The sequence below is a fragment of the Perna viridis genome, chromosome 9, assembly GCF_037379345.1.
Source record: "Perna viridis isolate PV_CMFRI_1.1 ecotype Kerala chromosome 9, ASM3737934v1, whole genome shotgun sequence".
Taxonomy (NCBI): domain Eukaryota; kingdom Metazoa; phylum Mollusca; class Bivalvia; order Mytilida; family Mytilidae; genus Perna; species Perna viridis.
Window position 1 is genome coordinate 42,784,845 of NC_142453.1, and position 6,638 is coordinate 42,791,482.

At 33.3% G+C, this 6,638-nt stretch overlaps 1 long non-coding RNA gene across 1 annotated transcript; it reads right to left on the bottom strand.

Annotated features, from left to right (window-relative positions):
* Positions 1-4,069: 4,069 nt before the first annotated feature.
* Positions 4,070-6,483, bottom strand: LOC148608616 (uncharacterized). The gene is made up of 2 exons (XR_015914878.1): positions 6,090-6,483; positions 4,070-4,367 (listed from the first exon to the last, which is right to left on the bottom strand). It is a non-coding gene; the product is annotated as an uncharacterized LOC148608616 (long non-coding RNA).
* Between the last annotated feature and the right edge of the window lie 155 nt (positions 6,484-6,638).

Below are 6,638 nucleotides of genomic sequence, written 5' to 3' on the forward strand. Positions count from 1 at the left end.
TGTATAAAGAGGATCAACAGACGCCTTCTTGTTATCGTCCTACTGCAGTTAGTTCTTTACATACAATGTCCAAGACTTTTGAGAGACATGTTGGTTCAAAACTCTATGCATACATAAGTATTCTACTACAGGTAGATCGATCCGATATTTTAGAAAAGACAGTTCGTGTAGAACAGCACTAGTAATTGATGTATGATTCAAATGTATAGATGATATTTCAGCAAAGCTTTTAATCTCTTACATCATTCTATAATTGTTGGCTAAGCTGAAGTTCTACAGTACTGAGAGTAACCCTTGGTCCATGTGAGTTACAGCGGGGATTACATGTAAACCCACGAAACCTCATCAGTATTTGGAGATTTTCCAATTGTGCGAGTATAACACAGTTTTAATGGTAACGATGTGATACTTGTTTCCACTAAATCAAACTAGCTTTGCCAAGCTTTGACGTTGGAACTTTCAATTGGTGTCAACCCAGACGTCATGAATTTCTGTCAATAAGACTTTAACAATATAATAGAGAATTTGCAAAAAAAAATTCTGTTCTTTTTTCTCATTCAGTGGTCATTTTGTTATGTAAAAGAAGGGGGGCTGGGAACAGTAGCCGGAGTTCACCTCTTTTTTTATTTTGACAACTTACAGTGTTGACTACTTACCATGGGGTAAATACTGAATGTTTTTTTTTCTGTCCATGGCTAAGTAAAAGAAAAATCCCACATTTAATTTAAAAAAATAGTCTCAGGCATCCATGTTACCCCCAACTTCCTCAATATGAAGATGTTGGGTACCTTAGTATTCTACATCAGATCTATACGGTTTCAATCATATTTATTACCATCATTAACGAAGATTTGAGTTTGGAAAGAAAGAGTAATTAAGGGAACAAAGATTCAACACAAACATACACGATTTAAAATGAGAAAGTTAATAAATCCCGTGGTTAGTTAAAACAAATATCAGCCTGATATTTCGACCAGACTGTAGTCATGACTCAAAGTGAGGACACTGGGTCAGATGTTCAAATGGATGAGGGAGACGTCTCAAACTGACAACATAACTGAGAGTGAAGCTGTTCAGTCTGGAAACTTTCAGTTACAAATAGTAAACAAAGCACTGCAAATCCAACAGAAACTGTAGCTCTCTGAATTATCAGTTTCTAAGCAAAATATTCTGTCGGTCATTGGGCGTTCTGTGGGGCGATTAGCCATTACATGTATTTTCAAGTCCCCAACTCCCAACAGGTAGATTACATGTATTTTCATCATGAAATAAAATTTGAACTATTTCAAGAGTGACGAATCCAAAGCGGATTTCTAGAGGAGTATAAGAAGACAGGGAGTTCAAGTCTGATACTAGTATTTGCTCACTTTTGTACTGAATAAAACCCCCAAAACTATCCCTCTAGTTCCGCCACTGATCACGACATGAACAATACCGTGACTGCTGTTAATCACGGTGGCATGTCCATCAACACGTTTGCAACCTGACTTGATTTTATTTCACTTTTTTAATGTATTACATGATTTCTCTTTTTATAATTTGTATCACATGCTAGAATGCTTGACATGCTTGAAGATCCGACTAAATGTTTGCTACATCAATCATGTCTATAAAGTAGATACATGTATTTCAATTTTTTTCAGGTAAAAAACATTTTTCTTTGCGGGGCTTCGACCCCCCTCCTGGGGCTCTGTCCTGGACCTGGTACCTCAGACCTCTCGCCTATATGGTGCCTACACTTTGATATATTCATAAAAATGTTTATTCAACTCGGATTTTGTATGCAGATGCTATCCCACAGAACACTAGTCCGGTACGTTTTTTTACATATTCCTTTACGCCAGCATTGATATAGGTTGTCTGGCGAGCTATTTTCTGACTTGGTATGGAGGAACGGAATTCCAACCGCTTACATTGTAGAAGTAATATTCCTGATAATTCCACTTCACTTTATATTATGGGGGCTACAGCAACTTTAAGTTGTATGAATAGTTGTCACTCCAACAGGTGGTTATCACCATTATTGAATTGATTGATTTGTTATGGCTTAACGTCCTATCGCTGATATTTCATTCATGGTGCAGGGAGAAAACGGTCATTGTCCAATCGAACAAAGCCTCCTTTGTATTAGTCCGACAGGCTGAGCTGGATTTTAAGCTTTATCTTGTCAGATCAGGGCCGTAGCCAGGCTTTCTGAAAGGGGGTGCGAACTGATCACTGATAAGCAATTTTACTTGGTCATCTGATATGATTTATCTTTAACTAGGGGCTAAGATGTAAATCAATCTTTTTTTTTCAAACGGGGGTACAATCGCACCCCTTGGCTACGGCCTTGCAGCTCACTTATGTAAGTCAGTAGGTAGGTATGCTACTCAGACACATTACTCCGACTCTGAGCCAACCAGTCGTCACTATATTTCCTTAAACACTGCGTGCTTGTTACATTGTATAACAGTGAATAGCAATTTTTAAGTCTATGGTTTAACTCATTCTTGGAATTTTGTTTTGCATATTATTGCTTTTGGTTTGAAATAACAGTAGGCAATACAATTTCAAAAGTTCCATGTTTTAGATTACTGACGAAATTTTATTACATTCATTCTTAAGATGTTTCAGCTCAGTACAGTTCTTTTTAAACAGAATTACCACATCTTTACCGACTGAAATAACTTTTGGCTCATGAAATTCCTTCGAGTTATCATAAGGTATAGAGATATTTTTTTTCTGCGACAACAGTCTTAAGAGATAACAACCGGGTTATTAGGCCGTTTTCATTACTAGGACATGTATAAGCATATTCTTGAAGCTTTTTTGATGACTGTGATTTCATTCAACATTTGTTTTCCGGCTCATAATTATTTTGATATACATTTCAGTCTCCACCACTTCCCTCCCTGTTGCTTTCTATCCTGTTCACCTCCCCTGCTCGTACTTATTTTCTCTCCTTTCCTTATTCAGGTACATGTAAGTTTTGACACTTTTATTCTACTAGTGACTACTTGTACTTTTTTACTGAAAGTATAGACGTGTCTCAACCATCGCTCTAAGCAAGTCACATTTTTAAGTAAGGAAGACTTTCTCTCCATCAGTTCCATGTACTAGGAACAACCATGCTATTACCTAATCATGAGCGTTTCATTTTTATTACATTTGTATATGGTATGCAATTACTGTCTTGAATGTTGTTCTTTTTTGTTCTCCAGGAGCTTGAGTCGAGATATTTTTAAAAAAACTACAACTCTAGGAAATTAAGGCTGTTGTGTCCGGAAGATAAGTCAATAACGTTGTTGTTTGTGTATATTGAATGTTATACTTGTTTTCTGCTTTTTCAAAACTACCCCATCCTCTAAATGGATAGCCATTAGGGAATTCATAGTAATAACCCAACTTAATCTCGTATTTGAAGGTTTTTGGAGATTAGTACTTTTACGTACATTATCAAGTATTTGTTAGAATCAGACAGAACTCGAAGAAACTGAGACATGGATGTCAAAAAAAAAATGACAATTTATTCATGTACCTTCATGTATCTTCTGCAGTCGAAATGCCCATTATCACTGGATATGTTTGTCTTTAGAATGACAGATGACAGTAACTGAGACTTTCAAGGAGTTACCTGCCCCAGAAATGTTCATTCAACTGAATTTATCGAACTAACATTGATAATCTGGTCTTTGTTCCTTAATCTCGTTGGTACAAATTCATGCAGTCAAATCACACTATCAAAGTAGAGGCTTATTTCATACCATTGATTTTTCATCCACTGGTTGATTCTTACAGAGAAAAAAAAATAGATGGTCTTGTGTGGGATAATTGGATATTCATTTTTTGACTAAATTGTAAACAGCTTTTTGGAAGGTAAACAGTGTTCCTTTGTGTAAGAATGTATTTCAATTTTTTGCACTATCCATAGCAACAAAATGTTTTTGAATTATTTCATTGGTTTAAATTAGTCATTTTGTCCTTAACATTTTTTAAAATAAGATATTCCCCACAATCTCTCTTTAAATTTTAAATTAACTACCAAAGCAGCACATGTACAAGGTATCATAACACAATAGTTTGTATCCACATAATGCAACAATAGAATTTTAATTTTACATACATGTGTAAATATACAACTCAACATGTACAATCCAAGTGTGCATATGTATTTATTATTCCCTACCAGACATCAAAACATGTAGTATAAAGAGTAGGTTTCCTGTATAAAATTCTTTGTCACAATAAAACAGTCATGCATGAAACACACTTCTGCTAATTTGAAACAATATCAAATCAATTCACCCTCATGCTCTCTTCTGTCTATACTTGCACAATATAAACCACAATTATCCAAGAAGTCTTTGTATGAAATATGATGTAGTCTGAAAAGAAAAGATTCTGTTATTATACAGAAATAAAATAATAGATATTATTTCAAACATGTAAGTGGTGCATTTTAGTCTATGTAAATGTATACATGTACATATATCTGTCATTGAATTATCATGATGAGAAAAAATTAACCAAACAACTGATTTGAATTTTCTCCATGTAGATAAAATGATTTGATTATTATGATTGTTTCAATACCTCTGGAAATGATTTTTTGCACTTTAATGTACACACTGAAAGTGTTGGATGAATAAATATAAGGCACATTTCATTTTGAAACATAAGTAGTTGAAGGAATGTCATTTATACTTATACCACAATAAGATGTTTGAAGGAATTTTTAAGTCATGTTTTAAAAATATTTCTGATTTTCAAAATTGCAAAATAATTGATGACAGAACATAACTGGATATTGCCCCAAATGGAACTAATTTTGTTTTGTTTATAAACATGTACAGACACATTTAGCTTATAATTATGTGTAAACTAACTACAATGTAGGATTTGTTTTGTATCTAAATATAACTTCTCACAGTTACACACTGCAAATTAGTGAACTATATTTAGAATATTTAGATCAACACAACATACACATAATAAGAAACTGTGTACAAAATAAGAAAAATAACCTAGTACTAAACAAATTAGAAAGTTAGTTTGTTGAACCCCTGTTAAAATTATATCCTAGTTGTTTTCAGTGTTGCTTTTTCAGTTCAAAGAACTTAAATCATTGAAATCTCTGTAGTGGGTATACAAATACATGTATATTGAAGACATATCAGATATCAGAAAGACAATTTTAAAGGAGGATTAGCAATAGATTACATGATATTCATCAGCCCATTATGTACTTCTGCAATGTATATAAATTGTACCACAAAAAGCAAGCTTTAAAGGAACAAGTTGCTGCTCCAATTAAAATAATATCTTTTTTTTCAATAACAGCTTTCAAAAAGAACAATACAATTCGTCAAGGAGTATTGGCATTTCGGAATAAATGTTTGATTCAGTCAAGTTTGTGTCAAAGCATGCCATATAGTGAAAACGAATGATGATTTTATCCTTTATCACATGTTTTTTTCTTCATGTTATTTGTGTCAAGGCATACAATGCATATGTGCAAGTAAATGAGGTCTACTCTGAAATTTTTGTTTTGCATTGCAAATACAACTAGTGGTTTTCTTATACATCCACACTTTATGTATCATTTCTTGTTACATATCAGATATTAACTTTTTTCTGTTGGCTGTACATTTCATATTGTCATTAAAAGATATAGTAAACAAGTCCAATGATTGATAATCCTAAGCATCAGGAGAGTATGTCTCAATAGTACAAAACTGTTTATGTAAAACCACTGTTTTACTCTCAGTTAATAGTGATTATAGATGAATAAAGATGCATGCATGACAGTTATTTTATAAGTATTCATATTCTTTAAACTGAAGTGAATAACATGTATACATGTAAACATGTATGTGGCTACTAATCGTGGTGCTATTTGTTGAAGCCATACTAATATCAGAATTCATACACTTTGAATAGATGGATCCCGAAAGAGGTTTCGGGGATATTCTTGATATTAGTAGTAATTTGTTACCACAATTGGCCCAAAAATCACAAAATTGAAAACATTTGTTCGCATTCTCTACAATCCCCTCCTTCCTGCATATATTGTTCATCGATTCTTATAAATTCATACGTGTACCAACCTGTTAACTGTTATTAGTGTAAATCTAAGCTCGGAAGAATTGCTTTCCTTCATGTTTGGATGTAAATCCATTTGTAAATCCTACAAGACAATGTTAGAATCTAGGTCACCGCTTCGTTTTCTGTTCCGCCATTTTTCTGTGACGTAGATGACACCGGATGTTCACATATATTTTAAAAATGGATGTTTAGATTGCAAAACAAATATATATCTCTTACAACATTAAAATTGAGACATATATCTAGTATATGATGCTTAAAATATATAGATTAAAGAATCATACGTTGATTCGTGCAATAAAATATAACATATAAAGCAAATATCTAGATGAAAACTTGATTTTAAGATAGGATCCAGCTTATACCCAATCTGACCGCAAACCGGATATGAGAGATATATGTTTTCTTGGGGGGAGGTGTCTTTAAATTGCGATAAATTTCTTATTTATGAATGTATTTTTGAAAATAAAATCATTCTGTAATCTATAAACACGGCGCTTTTCATTCATATACATTACATTAGTCAAACATGATTCATTATCCTCACAGCA